Below are 20,736 nucleotides of genomic sequence, written 5' to 3'. Positions count from 1 at the left end.
GGTATACACGCATGTTGCTGTGTGTTGCAGGTTTGAGTTATAATGAAAGGCTGGATAGGCTGAGACTATTTTCAGATTCGAGATCGGGGTGCTGGAAAACCACATCAGGTAAGACAGAATCCGAGGAGCAGGAGAATCATTTTTTTTTCGCGCAAGTGTCGTTCATCAGGCTCTTCCCCGAAACGTCGATTCTCCTGCTCCTCAGATACTGCCTGACCTGCTGTGCTTTCCCAGCACAACACTCTCGACTCTGATCTCTCATTTGCAGTTCTCACTTTCTCCGAGTTGAGAGTGTTTTCACTCTAGGTTAGGAGTTTGAGCGGCGACCTGACAGAAGTTTATGAATTATTGAGAGGTAAGTTAGAGTTAACGATAGCTGCCTTTTCCCAGGATGGGGATTTCAAGGCGAGAGGGCATATGTTTAAGATGAAAAGAGAGATTTTTTTAAAAAAAGACGTGAGGCTTTTTTTTAGGGAAGGTGTTTTATGTGTGCAATTAACTTGCTGAGGAAGTGATGGATGAGGGTATGTTTGCAACATTTAAAGGACAATTGATTCCAAACATGAATGGGAAAGTGGGATTTTTAAAATAAATTTATTCATGCCTAGTACATCAGTTATTTCCCAGAGGACATTTAAGAGTCAACCACGATATTATCCATCTGGAGTCTCCTGTGAGACAGTTGAATATGACAGATGGATATGACAGTTTGCTTCCCGAACTGGCATGAGTGAATCAGATGGGAGTTTCCACACAACTGATTCAGGTCATCACGAGACTCTTCAATTCCAGGTGCGTATTGAATTCAAACTCCACTATCTGTCATACCAGGACCTGAACCCTTTGTCCCCAAAATATTACCAGGTTTTTTTGGATTAACAACACAGTAATAAAACTACAAGGGCATTATAACCACTCAACGGGTACAGGAGGAGGCAGATGGGACAAGGTTAGTTTGGCAGTATGTTCAGCATGGATTGGTTGGACTGACGGGCCTGTTTTCATGCTGTATGACTCTACGATATGGAGCAAATAGCTGGTTGGGATTAACAGCAGCATTGACAGCATTACCGAACACCTGATGGGATATGTAATCCTGCTGGAGTCTCCGGAGGTTGTTTTGCTCAGTGATCCCTTCTCACACACGGGACTGGTGAGCGGTCTCTCCCCAGTGTTACTGATGAAATGAGTTTCCATTTCTGTGGTTAATTGAATCCCTTCCAGCAGTTCCCACATTGCCCTGCTTTCTCTGTGGTATCGGCGTCCTTTTTTCTACCCAGGGTGAACGATCCTTTCAAATTGTGTCCACACAGATACAAATCCTGTTTTCCATGTTGTGAATGTGTTTTCATTTTTTCTCATTCACCCACAGGGTGTGAGTATGACTGGTCAGGACAACATTTATTCTTCGCCCCTCGTTCGTTGCTGTCTGGCTGCACCAGAAACCCGGGTGCCATCCCAGCCTCGGGTGTCTGTCTGTGGGCACTCTGCACATTCTCTGTGTGTTTGTGTTTTTATTTCTCCCTCTGACCTAAGATGTGCCAGTTACAGGGATCAAAAATGGAAAATGTAGGCTTATGGGATAGGGAATACCGTGGGGTCTGGTGGGATGCGCTTCGGATCCAGTGTGGACTGGAAGGGCCGTCTAGACTGCTTCCCACACAGTGGAGATTCTTGGATTAAGGGTCAGCTCATGTTTTTTTCTGGTCCTGGAGTCTCTCGTAGGCAGGACTGGGTGAAGACGGGAGAATCCCCTGCATAAGAGACATGAATGAATGGGATTGCAGGAAATTAAAGTCATGATCTCTGTTCCTGAGGTCAGGCTTGCATTTCAGGTTTTATTCGTCGAACTTAAACATCACCCTTTCCGTGTTCCAGTCGCCAAGGATGACAAGTTTAAAATATCACCCCAACACCACATTCTCCGGTTGAAGTCTTGACTGTGAGGAAGAAACTGATACTGAGCTGATGAGAGCAAATGTAGCTGCCACCGCCAGTGTCGGAAACACAGATCCAAATAGCAAAATCATCTTTTAAACCCACCACTGCAAAGTTAAGGGCTCAACACGCTCCACTTGTGCCACTCAGCTGTCTTAGAAAGATGCACCGGAAATCGCTATGGTAGTATAAACGGGGACAACCATTCCCTTGAGCAGGACCACACTCAATCTCGGAATTTCTTGCGCCTCTGTACCATCACAGATGGACAGGACGCTCACCTGTTGCATCACTGGAGCCAGAGAGTAACTCTGCGCACTCATTCCCATCCCCATTTCCGGTCGGATCTGGGCGGCTGTGCCGATGTTAAGCTAAAATGCTATTGAAGCATACATTTCAACAAAATCCTGTACTGTCCCCCGAGACTTTGATGTTTTGTCGAAATCGATCATTCTCAGTTTTCAACATTCTCATTCAAGGGATCTCCAAAGCCTCTGAGGACATCGAACTGAAAGATTCAGCTCATTCTCAGTTCCCACATGTCTGTCACTGTTTGCTGAGTACTGATACTGTACATTTGCTGTTCTTCCGAACATTTCCTCTGCTAGTATACTTATTGCTGCATGCAAGCATCCTGTTCTGTGGTTACTGTGATCGTGGTTGTCGGTATTTTGCACTGTGACCACAGCAACCTCGATTTGAAACCAAATCACGGCACTAAGCTTTTTCTCCGTTGTCCTTTTTGTGACACATGATAAGAAATTAATTGTTTTACCTTCAAATTCCGCTTTCTTATATCTCTGCGTTTTATATATCAGGATTCAAACAGTCCCGTTGTCGGAGATTCCTCTCCTTCCCACGATCATTAAACCTCCTTTCCATCCCTCCTCCCATTTCTCTGAGGCAATGCACAATCTATCACTCTCTTTCACGTTCATCCTGTTCTGTCTGTGCTGCTGCTGCGGTCACTGTTGTTGCGTGAAGGTGCCCCAATCCCACCAGCGGGACGCCCAAACAAGTCGATCCATTTGGATACCGCGGTTGTGAAATCAATCCCCATTTGGCAGCTTATGCTGACATAGGCCAGAGACAATTGGAGGCTCAGGCTCATGAAAAGGACGCAGGGCAGTTTTGGGGAAAAGATCTTTTATTCAAAAAGATCATCTTTTGTGGTTTCTGCGATGTTCTCGTGTCAATTTCATAGTACTGATAATCCAGAGACCGAGGTAATAGTCTGGGTACTCGGGCTTGAATCCCATCATGCTAAGATTTTAAAATTTGATTCATTAAACATGTGCAATGAAGAATCTATTGACTAGTATAGATCCATTCACAATTGTTGAAAAAAAATCTGTTTCAAAGATGGCATTTTGTGATGGAATCGGCTATCCTTTCTTGATCTGGCCTGCATGTGATTTCAGACTCATAGCAGTCTGCCTAGCCAGAATCGCCCTCATACTAATACAGAAATTTTAAAACAAATGCTCATTAGGTTCAAGCGAAAGTGTTGTGTGCAGTTTTGCCAATCACATTATCGCAGGCATGTGATCACACTGAGAAAATTGCAGGAGATATTTACCGGGATACTGTTTGGGCTGAAGAGTTTCAGTTGTGAAGAAAGACAGGACAGAGTGGACTGTTTGTCGCAGTGCAAAGGAGATAGAGAGAAGACATGATTGAATTAGGATATGGACAGGGATGACTGAACGAGTTTCCCACTGATGGAGAGATCGATCAGCAGGGGCCACAGATTTAAGGAGAAAGGCAGAACGGTTTGAGAAGATGTGCGGAAAAGCTTTATCAGCTAGCTGGGGGATTGGAATTTGGAATACACTGTCGGCATTGTTCAGAGCGGCAGAAACCCTTACGACCTGAATAAATATTCAGATGTGAACTTGTGATGCCAAGATATATTAGGCTGTGGGATAAACATTGGGAAATGGGATTCAGTTCATTAAGCAGTTGTTTTTGACAAGTGCGGCCACAATTGGCTGAAGGGCCTCCTTTGACACACTTGCCTTCGGTAGTGTCCCCGCCTGTCACAGGGCTCAATTCTACGCTGGGGACAGTGTAAACATTTTAAAACTGTCGCCCCGTTCCCAAGTGCGAGTATTGATACTTGCCCTTCCATTCTCGATGAGGCATGTCACAGGAAGGACAGTGCTGCCTGTACCAAGGTGGGGAAGGGTTGCAGCTGCAGGGAGGCAGAGTTTCAGTGAAAGTGCAAATACGTGACTTCTGCAAACTGCATCTTGTGTTGGAATGAAAACCATTTGACAGTTTTTTTCCGGATTGAAATGTCTACTGGAAGCAGGAGGCTGAGGAAGAAACAAGGTAAAAGTATCCAAATATGATTGCAGAAACATTTCCCGCAGCACGAACTGCTGTTCAGTCTGAGGCTTAGGTTGATTGGCCAAATTAAATTGCCCTCTCGTGTCCAGGGAGAGAATTAAGTACGTTCAGTGAATTAGCCATGGGTAACTCGGGGACAAGGTCAGAATTCAGAGGACGCCAGTTTATCGTCCAACAGGTTTATTTGACATCATTTAGGGGAGGGATACCCCTTCTTCAGGTGAAATATAAGGGAGTAGGGCGGGGAGATAGGTCTGGGTGAGATGCTCTTCAGAAAGTGGAAACTGGACCGATTGACTGAAATGCTCTTTCTGCACTGTAAGATTCTATGATTCTATCGGAGAGGATAATGACGGTGTTTTCTGGGATGTAAAGCCATGACAGACGATGCTGACGGGGTTGACTGAGGATGAGATTTCATTCACTTGTTTTCTTGGAAAATTTAGTACAGTTATCCCTGAACTAAGGAAGACTTATTGGGGTTTTTTCACGTTATGAAATGATTGGACAGAGTAAATAGGTGGAAAATTTCCTCTTTCAAGTAAGTAAAAATCTTAACATCACGCATTCAAAACCTTTGATAAAACTTGGAAGGACAAAGAAATGATGAGAGCAGAATCGCTGTCACTCCCAGAATCTGTTTTTCAAAGCATTTGGAAAGGCACATTTGGTGACACACAAGGAATAAATTTCACATGGAGAGACAGTGTGTAGCTAGGTAAAGGAGTATGGGTGGGGTTTAGTTGGCTGGAAGCCGCGGGGAAATAATGTCCAATCTGGTTTACTTTAAATGTAAAGACATTTCGTGAACGTGTGCATCTGAATTCGATTCGGTTCCAAAACTCTGGATTTTGAAAGATTTGTCATAATATTCCACCAAAAGCATTATAAATGGCCCAGTGGCTCAGTGGCTAGCCCTGTTGCCTCACGGCACCACCGTTCCAGGTTCGATTTGAGCCTCAGGTGGGGTTTGCACATTCCTCCTGTGGGTTTGCTCCTGTTTCCTCCCACCGTCTAAGATGTGAGTCCGCCCCAACATTCAACGAACTCATGGTTGATCTGATAGTTTTCAACTCCTTTCTGCTCACTTACCTCGATGAAGTTTCATCATCTTTCTGATTAACTATCTGACACAGCCTGAAAGTACCCAACACCTCAAACTCAACAGTGGTTGCGGCAAAAATGCTACAGGCTCTCTAGCCCCTGAGCAAAGAAATTACTCCTCATTTCTGAATTAAAGAGGCAATATCTAAATCTGAGATTATGTCACCTGGTGCTCTTCTCACAGCATAGGCAAGCCACCTGCCTGTATCTCCCCTGTCAAGACCATGAATATTGAACGTTTATAATTGTTATTGTGTGATTATAGAGCTCCCCTCCACCTCCACTGTCTGAAGCAGAATAATCCCAGCCTAACCAATCGTGCAACGAAGCTCCATTTTATACAGAGTTAGCAACACGTTTGTAAATCTCTGCTGTCCTTCACAGGTGGAGAAATTTTGGCGAGGAAACGGGTTGAAATTTTAGGCGCAGACGGGAATTGGAATTTAAAATCTGAAAGCGATTGGAATCGGATTGATCCACAGAAGGACCAAATGCAGAAATGATAACGCTGACAAATGAGAGTCTAATCATATCGATTGACATTCAATGGCTTCATTGTAACTGAATTCCTCTGTGTAATCGTCCTGGGAGCTAGTATTTAGGAGAAATGCAACCTGACCGCCCGTATAAAGAAGTTGACGACAAAAACATGTCCGTCGGTCGACTTTGTTTGATTGTTAACTCAACTCTTGTCTCAGTGAAGCCTTCATTGTCCACAACGCACAAACTAGTTGTTTAACAGAACTCTCCATTTGCCGAGGTGGGTGCAGCTTCGATACCACTGAAGGAACTGGGCATCCTCCCCGATAATGCAGTCACATAACGTACATTGCTCAACACCGGAATATTTATCCCCTTAATTGCTAAGGCACAATTGCAGCAGAGTGCACCACATAGAAGATTCACTGGAGTAAGTCATCCAGGCTTTGTTGACAGAACATTCAAAGCTCAAAAACTGTACTGACAATAAGGACAAGGGTGAAGATGCCTGAAACGTCACCATTTACAAATTACCCCCCAAGGCACATACCAGCATGACTTGGAGAGGAATCAGTGGTAAATTCAGGAGATTCAGGAGATGAGTGACAGTAATAGGGTGGTTATTATGGGGGACTTTAACTTTCCTGATATTGATTGGGAAAGCTATAGCTCAAGTTCGTTAGATGGGTCAGTGTTTGTTCAATGTGTGCAGGAGAGTTTCCTGACACAATATGTAGACAGGCCAACAAGAGGTGAGGCCATACTGGATTTGGTTCTGGGTAACGAACCAGGCCAGGTGTTAGAATTAGAGGTAGGTGAGCACTTTGGGGATAGTGACCATAATTCGGTGATTTTTACTCTCGTGATGGAGAGGGATAAGTGTGTACTACAGGGCAAGAGTTATAGCTGGGGTCAGGGAAATTATGATGCGGTGAGGCATGACTTAGGATGTGTGGCTTGGAAAAGTAGACTCCAAGGCAAGAGTGTAAATGATATGTGGAGCTTGTTCAAGGAGCAACTATTGAGTGTCCTTGATAATTATGTACCTGTCAGGCAGGAAGGAAAGGGTCGTGCGAGGGAGCTGTGGTTTAATAAGGAATTGGAATCCCTTGTTAAATGGAAGAGGACGGCCTATCTCAAGATGAGACGTGAAGGTTCAATTGGGGCGATTGAGAGTTATAGGGTAGCCAGGAAGGACCTGAAGAGAGAGCTAAGAGCAGCAAGGAGGGGACATGAAAGGTCCTTAGTCGGTATGATTAGGGAAAACCCTAAGGCTTTCTATAGGTATGTTAGGAATAAAAGAATGACTAGGGTAGGAATAGGTCCAGTCAAGGATAGTAGTGGGAAGTTGCGTGTGGAGGCGGAAGAGATTGGGGAGACACTGAATGAATACTTTTCTTCAGTATTTACTCAGGAACAGGGCATTGTCGTCGATGTGAATACTGAGTCACAAATAAGTAGAATGGATGGCTTTGAGGTATGTAGAGAAGAGGTGTTGGAAATCCTGGAAAAGGTGAAAATAGATAAGTCCCCTGGGCCTGATGGCATTTATCCTAGGATTCTCTGGGAAGCAAGGGAGGAGATTGCAGAGCCATTGGCCTTGATTTTATGTCCTCTTTGTCTACTGGAGTAGTGCCAGAAGACTGGAGGATAGCAAATGTGGTTCCCTTGTTCAAAAAGGGGAGTAGGGATAACCCTAGTAACTATAGGCTGGTGAGTCTCACTTCTGTTGTGGGCAAAGTCTTAGAGAGAATTGTAAGGGATAGGATTTATGCACATCTGGATAGGAATAATGTGATCAAGGATAGTCAGCATGGTTTTGTGAAGGGCAGGTCGTGCCTCACAAACCTTATTGAATTCTTTGAAAAGGTGACGAAGGAGGTTGATGAGGGGAAAGCGGTAGATGTGGTATATATGGATTTTAGTAAGGCGTTTGATAAGGTTCCCCATGGTAGGCTACTGCAGAAAATACGGAGATATGGCATTGAGGGTGAGTTGGAGGTTTGGATTAGGAATTGGCTGGATGGAAGAAGACAGAGGGTAGTAGTTGATGGCAAAGTTTCTTCATGGAGTGCCGTCACTAGCGGTGTTCCGCAAGGATCTGTTTTGGGACCATTGCTGTTTGTCATTTTTATAAATGACCTGGAAGAGGGGTTAGAAGTTTGGGTGAGCAAGTTTGCAGATGATACGAAAGTCGGAGGAGTTGTTGACAGTGAGGAAGGATGTGGCAGGTTACAGCAGGATATAGAGAAGCTGCAGAGCTGGGCAGAAAGGTGGCAAATGGAATTCAATGTAGCTAAGTGTGAGGTGATTCACTTTGGGAAGAATAACAAAAAGATGGGGTACTGGGCTAATGGTCGGATACTTGGTAGTGTGGATGAGCAGAGGGATCTTGGTGTCCATGTACACAGATCTCTGAAAGTTGCCACCCAGGTAAATAGTGCGGTGAGGAAGGCATATGGCGTACTGGCTTTTATTGGTAGAGGAATTGAGTTCCGAAGTCCTGAGGTCATGATGCAGTTGTATAAGACTCTGGTGCGGCCGCATCTGGAATATTGTGTGCAGTTTTGGTCGCCATACTATAGGAAGGATGTGGAGGCACTGGAACGGGTGCAGAGGAGGTTTACCAGGATGTTGCCTGGTATGGAAGGAAGATCGTATGAGGAAAGACTGAGACACTTGGGGCTGTTTTCACTAGAGAAAAGAAGGTTTAGGGGTGACTTGATTGAGGTGTACAAGATGATTAGGGGGTTAGATAGGGTTGACAGTGTGAACCTTTTCCCGCGTATGGAGTCGGGTATTACAAGGGGGCATAGCTTTAAATTAAGGGGGGGTAGATATAGGACTGAAGTTAGGGGTAGGTTCTTCACTCAGCGAGTCGTAAGTTCATGGAATGCCCTGCCAGTAGCAGTGGTGGACTCTCCCTCTTTATGGGCATTTAAGCGGGCATTGGATAGGTATATGGAGGATAGTGGGTTAGTATAGGTTAGGTGGGCTTGGATCGGCGCAACATCGAGGGCCAAAGGGCCTGTACTGCGCTGTATTCTTCTTTGTTCTATGTTCTAAATTCATTGAGTGGTGAAGCGGTCTTAATGGGCAAAGAGCTATACTTCAGCCCTCCATCTTTTATCATACAATTTTTAAAAATGTTGATTATTGCATTTACCAGACTTCTGATCATTTCTTCAGTTGCTTCCTAAACTGGCGGTTGCTAAAGATCGAATATCATCCTCAGCCTGTGGTCAACAATAGAAAATATCCAAAAACCCTCTCGAACAACTGATCTCCCTGTCCAACAATCTTCAGAGATCTCTGAATGTCCACTCCAAGATCTCTTTGTTCCTGTACACCACTCAGAATCCTCACTGTTATTGTTTCAACTCCCCAAATGCATTACCACTTATTGGTCTGGATTCAATTCCATTCGCCGTTTTTCCTTTCCACCTGATTGATACATCCCTGCGATCCCTGATATTATTCATCACAGTCACCTACACGAACAATTGTTGAATCGTCTGTAAACTTCTACGACAACTAAGATTGAATTATTGATCTACATCAGGAAACAGTGGTACTCCACTAGAAAAAGGCATCCAAACATGGTTCATTGCTGAATGAGGTGAACACCTGCAATAACAACAGAATCGGACCCTTGCTATCATTTGTAAACCTAATGGCAGCTCTGCAGGTTGGTCTCCTGACTGATTCCTTCTCACATATGGGAGTGGTGAATGACCTGTCCACATTGTGACTGAGCAAGTGAGTTTACATTTCAGCGGGTAATTTAATCCCTTCCTACAGACCCCCCCCCCCCCCCCCCCCCCCATAGACCTTACTTCATGGCAGCGAGGGTATCCTTTTGTCTCTTTAGTTTGGATAATCAGTTGAATTTGAGTCCACGCTGAGACGACTCCGATTTTTCCCCGTCATTTATGTATCTTTTTTATCCTTCCTTATTCTCCCAAGGAGTGTGGCCATCATAGTCTGAACAGCACTTGTTGTTCATCCTTGACTCTCCTTGAACTGAGTCAGAGGGAATTTATGGGTGAACCGTACTATTGTGGGTCTGGAGTTGTATGTTGGCAGGTCTCGTGAAGGACGGCAGATTTCCCTTTTGAAAGGACATGAATGAATGGGTTTCCAGCAAATTAGAACGTTTAGTCACTCTTCCTCTGGTTAATATTCCAGATTTTATTCATCAAATCTAATTACCAGCAGCTGCCATGCTCCAGTCTCCAAGGGTTTCTGGCCCAAATATCGCCATTGCATTTGCAGATGACACGAAGATTGTTGGAGTTGTAGACAGCATAGCGGACCGTCAAAGAATGAAGGAGAATGTAGACAGACAGGAGAGTTGCGTGGAGAAGTGGCAGGTGGAGTTGGGTCCAGGTAAATGTGCGGTGATGCATTTTGGGAAGTCTAATTCTCGAGCCAAGTAAACGGAAGAGCCTTGGGTAAAGTTGATGAGCAGAGAGATCTGGGAATTCAGGTCCTGCTGCACAGCTGGATCGAGTGGACAAGAAGTCATTTGGCAAGCTTGCTTTCACCGGACGGGACATTGATTATAAGAGCTGGCAGGTCACGCTAAAATTGTACAAGATTTTGGTTCAACCGCATTTAGAATGCTGTGTACAGTTCTGGTTGCTAAATTACCAATACGATGTGGACGTTTCGGACAGTATGCAGAGAAGATTTATGAGGATGTTGCTGGTCTGGAAGATGCCTACTCTGAGGAGACATTGAGGGGGACCTGATTGACGTCTATAAGATCATGAACGGTATAGCCAGGGTGGATCGAGATAAGCTTTTTTTCCCAAGGTGAGGGATTAAATAATGAGAGGTCACGCGTTCAAGGTGAGAGATGAAAATTTTAAGAGAGATAGACGTTGGAAGTATTTTTCACAGAGGGTGGTAGGTGCCTGGACTGTGTTGCCAGCAGAGGTAGTAGAGGCAAGCACGGTAGATTCATTTCAGATGCGCCTGGACAGATGCATGAGTAGGTGGGGTGCAGAGGGATACACGTGCTTAGGAATTGGGTGATAGGTTTAGACAGTGGATTTGGATCAGCTCAGGCTTCCACTTCCAAAGGGCCTGTTCCTGTGCTGTAAAGTTTCTACGTTCTTTGCTCTTCATTGTTCACTACACTACCAACTTCATGCTACATTGCTGCATCTCAGAGAATGACATTGTCAATTCCAATTTTCACAGAGGGAATGAGAATATGACATGTGGCTGTGTCGGAATTAATGTGATGTACGGATTGGAGTGTTTACTGGGAGCAAGAGGCTGATGTGGAGACGATGTGATCAAAACAGCTCTTACTGTCAAAGTAACAAAACAGCGCATTGTTAAGGAAAATTTCAGAGAATGCTTTCAATTAATCGACCTCCCGCTTAAGGCTCCAGCACGCTTCTGCTGAGTCAATCTGTAGTGCGGGTTAATGCTGCTGTTGTATCTTAATAATCTAATAAACGGAGACAAATATCCAAGCCTTTGACCAGGAACACTCCCAGCTTTGGCGTTTCATGCGCCTCTGTGCCGTCATAGATGAACCACGTGCTCACCTTCAAACCAGTCAATCCATTTCGGTACCGTGGTTGTGAGATCAATTCTCATGTAGCAGCTTTTACCACATGGACCAGAAATTATTGGGATATCAAGCTCAGGAAAAGGACACAGGGCAGCACTGAGGAAAATAAAATTTATTCGAAAATACCTCTTTCTGTGGACTTCTACATCATTTATTTCACTTGCTCATTTAGCTCTATCTTGTCTATTGTGTGCAGCTCTGCAATTTGCATGATATCACGGATATGATAGCACTGGAAATGATGTAGGAGAGATTTACTAGGGTATTGTCTGGGTAGAAGAGTTTCAGTTATGAAGAGAAATTGGATAAACTGGAGGCGTTGTTCTTCGAGCAGAAGAAATTGGGAGGAAAAATGATTGAGATGTACAAAATAATAAGGAATATGGATAGCGTAGACTGAAATAAACATTTCACTTTGATGGTGAGATCGATCACGGGGGGAGGGGTAGGGTGGCATAGATTTAAGAATATAAGAGGAAAGATTTCAGTGAATGTGCCTATAAATGTTTTGAAACAGCGGTTGTTTTAAGTTTGGAATCAGTGCAAGCAAAGCTTGGAGAGGCAGTAATCCTAATAACTTCTAGAAGCATTCAGATGTGAATTTGTGATGTCAAGACATACAGGGCTATAGGCCAAGTAATTCAAAAAAGAGTTTGGATAGTTCAACGAATGTTAATTTCCAGTATTAACAAATAGGCGCCTTTTTGCATACAATTCCTGAGGAGTACCACTGCCTGTCACTGCGTGAGACCGGGTTCAATTCGCTTCCAGGATGGGCACTGGCATATCGGGAGGGCTCAGTGGGTCGAACTGCGCCTCTCAGCGCCAGAAACCCGCCTTCGATTCCAGACTTGTGTGACTGACTGTGTGGAATTTGCACACTCCTTTTCTCTCTCTCTCGTGTGAGTTTCCTCTGGCTGCTCCGATTCCTTCCCAAAGTGCAAAGGTGTGCAATTCAGGTCAATGGCAAACCATATCTGAATGGACTGTAAGTGTTGGAAATCAGAGTCAAAAGTCAGAATTACAGCTGGAGGAAAACAGAATGACCATTTCGGGTCAACAGACTCTTCCTCGGAACTGTTTTTAATTCGCAATGTTAACTCTGATTTCTCTCCACTGAAGCTGCCTGACTCGCTGAGCTTTTGGAGTAATTTCTATTTTTGTAGGTGGATCATAAATGCGGGTTTAGAAAGATAGATTCGGGGAGTGTGAATCTCTTGCACGGCACAGTGCAGACTCAACTGGCCAAATGGTTTCTGTACCCACTGTGTCTAATTCCATTAACTCTAAATCTATACGTTTTTGTCCTTTTCTAAGTCTTTGGTTTTCACATCTCTCCTGTCATGTGAATTGCAGAGCAGGACAATCGACGTTTCGGGCATAAGCCACAACCAAACCGTTACCACCTGAGCCTGGAAGATGAACGCCTCATATTCTGCCTTGGGACACTGCAACCACACGGGATAAATGTGGATTTCAGCGGCTTCCTCATTTCCCCTCCCTCCACATTATCATAGTCTGAAGCATCCAACTCAGCACCACCCTCCGGACCCATTCATCTCTCTCCCTCTGACTTATCACATTCTCCTCTCCTCCATCCACCATTCGCTTTCCCAGCTACTTTGCAGCCAACTCCAACCCCCTCCCATTTATCTCTCAGTCCCCACCCACAAGACTCATTCCTGATGAAAGACTTATGCCAGAAACGTCGATTCTCCTGCTCCTCGGATGCTGCCTGACCTGCTGTACTTTTCCAGCACGACACTATCGCCATGGCGAAGATAGACGAGCTCAGCTCAGGCTCTTTATCCGAGAGCGGAGAAGGCTTAGTGAGGAAGGGATTAAGGTGCACATTAAGGGGATCGGTATGTGTGATATGAGTAAACTTCTTATGGGGAGAGTTAACAACCAGGGATCTCCGTTAAACGCAAGCGAGAGGATGTTCAGACGAGATATAGGAAGAACGTTTTCACTCTGAGAGTGTTGTTTGTTTGGAATTCACTGTTTGAACGTGTGGTAAAACTAGAGTCAACAAAATATTTCAGGAGTATTTAGCCGAATACTTAAGAAGCTAGAACACACATGGATAAACACCAGGTACTGGAAAGTGGAGTGAGGATAAACAGATGTCTGATGAAAAATTCGAACACTTTAGAGAAAATGCAGAGAATGAAAGCATGGGAAGGGTAAAGGCATGGAAACTACTGGCGATCTGTTACAAAGGTCCGCGAATGCTACACTCGTCAAAAGGTCACTGGGGCAGGATGGGGCCATTGTGGCAGGATGGGATAAGAATAGTGGAATGCTCCTACACCAATTAGCAGAGTCAGACTGGGCTGAAAGGTTACTATGGCAGGCTGAGATAATAACAATTAGTAAAGTCAGACTCGCCTACTAACTACCATCATGGCAGGTTGGGACAAGTCGTGACAATAAATACTTAGGACCTGACTTTAAATAATAAATTGATAGTAGAGTCAGCCTGCTTGACATGCTTGTAGCAGGATATGATATTAAATATCTAATCAGTAGTTAGTAGAGTCAGCTTGGGAAAGGAAAACATTGTGATAGATGGGGTAGCTAAATATCTAATCATGACAGATTAGTCTGACATGGAAGATCATTGTAGCACAGGTGGCAGTATAATACCTAATATTGACAGTCGAATAATATTAAGGAGAATTAGGAAAAAAACAGTGGCAGAAGTAGAACGACAATGGGAACTAACACTATTGGTTTATTGTGTAGCTGGAGTGAGGTAATTCTGATTAACACAATTGGGCATTCTGATAAGCTAACAAAACATGATTAAAGAAAAGGTATGAAGTGATGGAGTTTAATTCAGATACTGCATACGAGCTGCTGCATTTTGAGAAGGACTTAGCAGGACTTATACACTTAATGGTAAGGTCCTAGCGTGTGTTGCTGAACAAAGAGACCTTGGATTGCAGGTTCATAGCTCCTTGAAAGTGGAGTCGCAGGTTGATAGGAGAGTGAAGAAGGCGTTTGGTATGCTTTCCTTTATTGGTCAGAGTATTGAGTACAGGAGTTGGGAGGTGATGTTGCGGCTGTACAGGGCATTGGTTAGACCACTGTTTGAATATTGCGTGCAATTCTGGTTTCCTTCCTATCGGAAAGATGTTGTGAAACTGGAAAGGGTTCAGCAAAGATTTACAAGGATGTTGACAGAATTGGAGGATTTGAGCTGTAGGGAGAGGCTGAACAGGCTGGGGCTGTTTCCCCTGGACCGTCGGAGGCTGAGGGGTGGCTTTATAGCGGTTTACAAAATTATGAGGGGCATGGTTAGGATAAATGGACAAAGTCTTTTCCATGGGGTCGGGGAGTCCAGAACTAGAAGGTGAGAGGGGTTTAGGATGAGAGGGGAAAGATATAAAAGAGAACTAAAGAGCAATTTTTTCACGCAGAGGCTGATAGGTGTATGGAATGAGCTGCCAGAGCATGTGGTGGAGGCTGGTACAATTGCATCATTGAAAAGGCATTTGGATGGGTATATGAATAGGAAGGATATGGAGGGATATGGGCTGTGTGCTGGCAGGTGGGACTAGATCGGGTTGACAGAAGGGTCTGTTTCCATGCTGTACATCTCAATGACCCTATGACTCTATGCCATGGACCCTGAGGTTCGGCGGCATTCAAGAATTTGGTTTCTGAATGTCACGGTTTTTGTTTGCAAATAAAAGATCTACTCATTGAAAAACTCCCCGCATCTCCTGGTGATTGTCGACATTTTCTCCACGACAACCGCAACTTTGGGTGCAGTAAAATTGTGGTGACTGCAGCTCTGTGGCGCAATGAGAAGTGTGTTAGATTTCTGCAACTTTGGGAACTTTGCTATTCAATGTTTGTGGTGACTGTAAACACCAAAATTGGTGTTAACTTCAATTTTCAGCGGAATCATTGATTGTTGTGCTGATTCATCGCCAATTCCTGTCGCCTGGAGTTCTCGTCCCTGCTTCTGACCAGAGCTAATTCCTTACCTTTTTGATTGTAAGTTTTTACGGAATCATATCGTTTGAAACATGATCAGACCAAAATCAGATGCTCACCCGCACAACCTGCAAATTTCGTTCAGAAACCCACTGTCTGTAAACACATTTCCCTCCCAAAGTTGCACAGAAGGTTTTGATTGCTTAAATGTATTTATTCCGTTGTGTGACAAATGGTTGCGGATGCGATGGTGAAAGACATTGATGTGTTTGGTCAGCCACGATGATACCAAACAGCGAGTAGCACATGCGTTTGGAATAGCCTCCTCCTGTTCCTCTCTTTCTGTGCTGTTTCTTACAGAGGGTTTTCAACAATAACTTGATGAGGGCAATGTAAATCGACACGACGGGATATCAAGGTCCCCCCCCCACCTTTTATCCCACTGCTCTCACAGCTGGAATAGACAGCTCCTGTTACAACTTTAGATCAGACAGTGGAGGATTCTCTCAGGCTCTCTGTCATACTGCGTGCTCATTCACACAGGTTTCCAACTGCACACATGGAGCTAGCAAACGTGTTGATATTGGGGATTCAGGGACAGATTTCTAATGTGCTGGGCTGCAGTTCTGGTCACATGAATTTCTTACATGCTGAGACTTTCTGTGCATTCTTCCTACTTTCCAATTTCAACTGTAATTGAATTTATTCTTGCATACGATTCTTACATCTTCAATATTCTTGGAAACTGTGCAACGTGTTCTTGGATGCAGGAATGGTGAAGCTTATTGATGAATGCAAAATGTTTCATGTTACCTGTATTAACTTTCAGAAGGAAGTTGTTGAAGTTTAATTGATTCGAATTCTGTGCCGATTGAAGCTGATCGAAGGAAAAGCCCTGCGTCAGCGGCAAGGTAACATTGTCTGGAAACAACGCAGAAACCAACGGAAACCCATTTCTCAATGTAGTCTATTTTTAACATTTTGTGTCCCTTTTGTATCCTTTTCGTGAACTTGATGCTTCAATAATCACAAGTTCATGTCAGTTTCACCTTGTGTGCATTAGCTGTAATTTCAGAACCAGACGGTTCAGGGAAATGAAGCAGGGTGAGTGACTGAGGTACCAGTGGGGCAGCATATCACCACCAAAGATCCCAGTGTTGTGGTTCAGTGGTTAGCACTGCTGCCTCAACAGGGTCCCAGTTCGATTCCAGCCTCGGTGGACTGTCTGTGTAGAGTTTGCTCATTCTCCCCGTGACTGCGTGGGGTTCCTCCGGGTGTTCCATTTTCCTCCCACAGTCCAAAGATTGTGCAGGTTAGGTATGTTGTCCATTCTAAATTGCCCATAGTGCATTTGTCAGAGGGGAAATAGTTCTGGTTGGGTTACTCTTCGGAAAATTGGTGTGGACCTGTTGGTCCGAAGGGCCTGTTTCCATACTGTAGAGCATCTAATCATCACAGCAGAAGTAGAGCAGTTAACGTTCCCAAAGTATGTGTAGGTCACGTGACAGGCTTGCTGTCTGCGGCTCCAGTCGCGCAATTGGTCAGCGCCTAGTACTTAAAGGTGAATAAAATTCTGATCTAAAGATGCTGTTACTGACATTGACCAGGGATTAATGAAGTATTAGACTGAAAGGGAGTTGAAAACAATGTTGAGTAACGTAGCATTTATTTGAAAACTCCAGTTTCTGAGGTGGGGAAAGGTTTTGTCTTCAGGAAAAATGCCAATTATTAAATCTGCAAATTTTCCCCAGTTGAATATCCATCTGTGGATAAAGAAACAGAGGTTAAGTTTCAGCTTGATGACCTTCCTCAAACCGCTGACCCTGCACTGGATCAAATCCTGGGAAAGACTGTTTAACTCGTTTTGATATCATTCCATTTCCTGAGAGCTGCACAGATCATTAAACCAATCGAAATTATTAGATTTATCTCTTTGTGGAGTTTGAATGTTGTCAGTAAACCTGGTAAAGAATCTGGACAAGTAGTTTTGCTGTTGGAAGGAACAGGGGGTCAAACTGGAATCAGGTTGAGTCTTGACACAGGATTTTTCAAGCGGAGATCAAAGAGTATTAACTGGACTCACTCCCCTTTCGGTTGATTATTACCAAATTTTCAAGACAACAGATGGCAATGATAATGATGCTTTACATCGACAGGCCAAATCTTGCTCACTAGAGGCACCACAGTGTAACAACTTCACATCAGCTGGATAACCTCTCTTCGGACACAACTAAATCTTTCCTGATTTCTCTCGCATTATTCTTTATCTATGCCACATCCAATTAAACCCCCTCTATTCTTTTCTAGTGGCTTGATCACCCAGTAAACCTCATTTCCATCGTTTTAACGACATGATATCAAGTGAACCATTGGCCATGTCATTCCTAACGTCTTTATATTTCAATAAACGCTGCTCGTATCATTCATCATGTCTTTATATCCCAGTAAATTTCAACCTGAGAAAGGAGGCTGGGTCCAATTCAATGCAAGAAAAACTCACTTCTAAGTTATGCAATCTTATTACCGACACAAGAAAGGTGGAAGCAATTTCAATTACAGCTGAATGGATTGGCTGAACAGAATCGGGTCAAATCCCAGTCACATACGTGACTGTTGTTCATATAGTTATTTCTTCTCTACGTGTGCTGAAGTAACACAGTGAGGGATCAATTACTATTGCCAGACATACATAAGGAGGTGGGTATGAAATGCTGAAGTTGTGAGATCAGAGCAGGTTTTTTATGACATAGACTATTCACTGTTCGAATCTCAGTCTTAGGAATTAGACAGAGAGCGATTTTGAGCGAAATGTGAGCAGGGAAGTTTACCCCATGGCGTTACACCAATTTGTGTGGTTACTTTGTTGTTTACCTCATTTGTGTTTTTTGCCTCATTGAGGATTTTGAAGTTGTCCCCTCTATACAAAAGTTCTGTGATTTTGCACCATTGTACAAAAGATGCAGTACAATGACAGCCAACACTGATTCAGTCTACCTGTACAGATATTGACCCCTGGAAACAGCACTGTGCACTCTCCTCGAGTCTGGAAAATAATTTGCTACATTCCCGCTCATATGGCTCTTTTCATTCCATCGGCTTCTGTTAGATTAGATTACATTACAGTGTGGAAACAGGCCCTTCGGCCCAACAAGTCCACACCGACCCGCCGAAGCGAAACCCACCCATACCCCTACATTTACCCCTTACCTACGGGCAATTTAGCATGGCCAATTCACCTGACCCTGCACATCTTTTGGACTGTGGGAGGAAACCGGAGCACCCGGAGGAAACCCACGCAGACACAGGGAAAACGTGCAAACTCCACACAGTCAGTCGCCTGAGGCGGGCTGTTCTTCACGGAATCCGATTCAGGAGATCTTGCCACTGAGTCATTTCCTTGTGTGTTCACATCATGTAAGCAGAATATCACAGTACATATCCCAGAAGTCAGACCACACTCAGGGAACCGTACTCTGCTCTTGATCATTTCATGAACACCAGGAAGAAATATCTATGCTCTTCAAAATTTACGAACCTGTTTTTCAGAAGCAAGATAAACAGTTCCAGGTTTCTGCTTTTGTTGTCACACGGACCAAGGTTGTAAATGCTGGAACCAGTTGAGACTGTCCGCTCTCCCACATCCATTTTCTCCCCAGGAAGTGTTAAGACGATGGTCTGAATCGGATTCTATTAAAAAGAGAAACTTTTTATCCATTAATTTCTGGTTTATGGGCCCAGCAGGCTCCCGCTGGGCCTCTGTGCTTGCGCTGACCACAGCGGTTTCCCGCAGTCTTCAGCCTTTTGTAGCATGCACCTTCGAGAATGACATCAAAAGATATTCACTGTTAGTGTGTGATATTCTACGAATGGAGACAGCTCTACCAATGGAAGCAGCTCTGTCCGCGGGGTTGGGACAAACAGCACCATCTCGCGAGGGGAAATTCTGCAGTGTCTCCTGTGGATCAGATGCAGTGAACTTTATCATTCAGATCATACCAGAGTGAGAGCGCTCGAAAAGTCTAATTGGTCACTGGTACCTGTGTCAGCTCGGGAGTTACAAAGTATTGGTTGAAGCGGAAACCCTGGATTTTGGATCAGGTTTCAAGTGTTTACATGAGGCAGGAAGCAGAAAAAAGATACACTGTGAAGAGATTGTGATCTGACTACAGGAGCAGCAAATATGTTGAACAGCGCAGAGGAGAGCTTTGAAGTATTGAATTTTGGTTGATGGGCCGATCATGCTTTCACTCGGCCACGCTGCTACAGAAGATAATATGTCAGTGCCTCTCAGAATTGTGATGTCGCAGGCAAATATCGCCGTTTCACTGCTGGAAATTCCTTTTTCCAATGTGAGGGCAGTCTGTATGTAAAATAGCTTCAATATTGAACCCTTTCTCATAAATAACTCCACTCCATCTCAGTGTGTTGTATTGTCTCCGTTCCACTTTACCTGGCATTGTGCCTGCACTGAAATTGACTTGCTCCTTCTGCATGTCTTTTACAGTCTGGGTGATATGATGCAGTTGTACTGATCCACGTTCTGACAGAATTTTCCACTTCACTTCAGCCCGCCCTAACTTCGTTATCTGATACCATTCCCGTTGTTTAGGTGTTAAACGCTCGTCTCAGATCCAGCCTGCCCTCACCCAAAATAAACCCAAAACTCAGTCACACTGTGATCACTGCAATCCAGGGGAATCTTCACTCCGAGTTCATTGATTATTCCTAGGAAAAAGTTAGGACTGAAGATGCTGGAGATCAGAGTCGGGAGTGTGGTGCTGGAAAAGCACAGCAGGTCAGTCAGCATCCAAGGAGCAGGAGACTCCACGTTTCAGGCATAAGCCCTTCACCAAGAATAAGGCTTGTGAGTTGGGACTGAGAGATAAATGTTAGGGGTGTGGGGGATGAAGCTGGGAAAGCGATAGTTGGATGAATGTGAGGGAGAAGATGATAGTTCAGAAGAAGCAGTGATGAAATGGGTCCAGAGGGCGGTGCCAAGTTTGAGGCTTGGGACTTGGGGAAGGGAAATGAGGGAACTCTTCAAATCCACACTTATCCAGTAAGGTGACAGAGACCCAAGGTGGAATATAAGGCGTTCGTCCTCCAGGTATTGGGTGGTTATGGTTTGGCGGTGAAGGAGGCCCAGGACCTGTACGTCTTTGATGGAGTGGGAGGGGGAGTTGAAGTGTTCAGTCACGGGTTGGTGAAGTTGGTAGGTGCAGGTGTTCCAGAGATGTTCTCTGAAATGATCTGCAAGAAGGCTCCTGTCTCCCTGATGTAGCGGAGATTACAATGTGTGCAACGGATGCAGTAGATGACATTGG

Source organism: Chiloscyllium plagiosum, unplaced genomic scaffold, assembly GCF_037043375.1.
Source record: "Chiloscyllium plagiosum isolate Xiang-an unplaced genomic scaffold, Cpla_swu_hap1 HiC_scaffold_33, whole genome shotgun sequence".
In the NCBI taxonomy this organism is placed as follows: Eukaryota; Metazoa; Chordata; class Chondrichthyes; order Orectolobiformes; family Hemiscylliidae; genus Chiloscyllium; species Chiloscyllium plagiosum.
Note: the sequence above shows the minus strand (reverse complement) of the source record.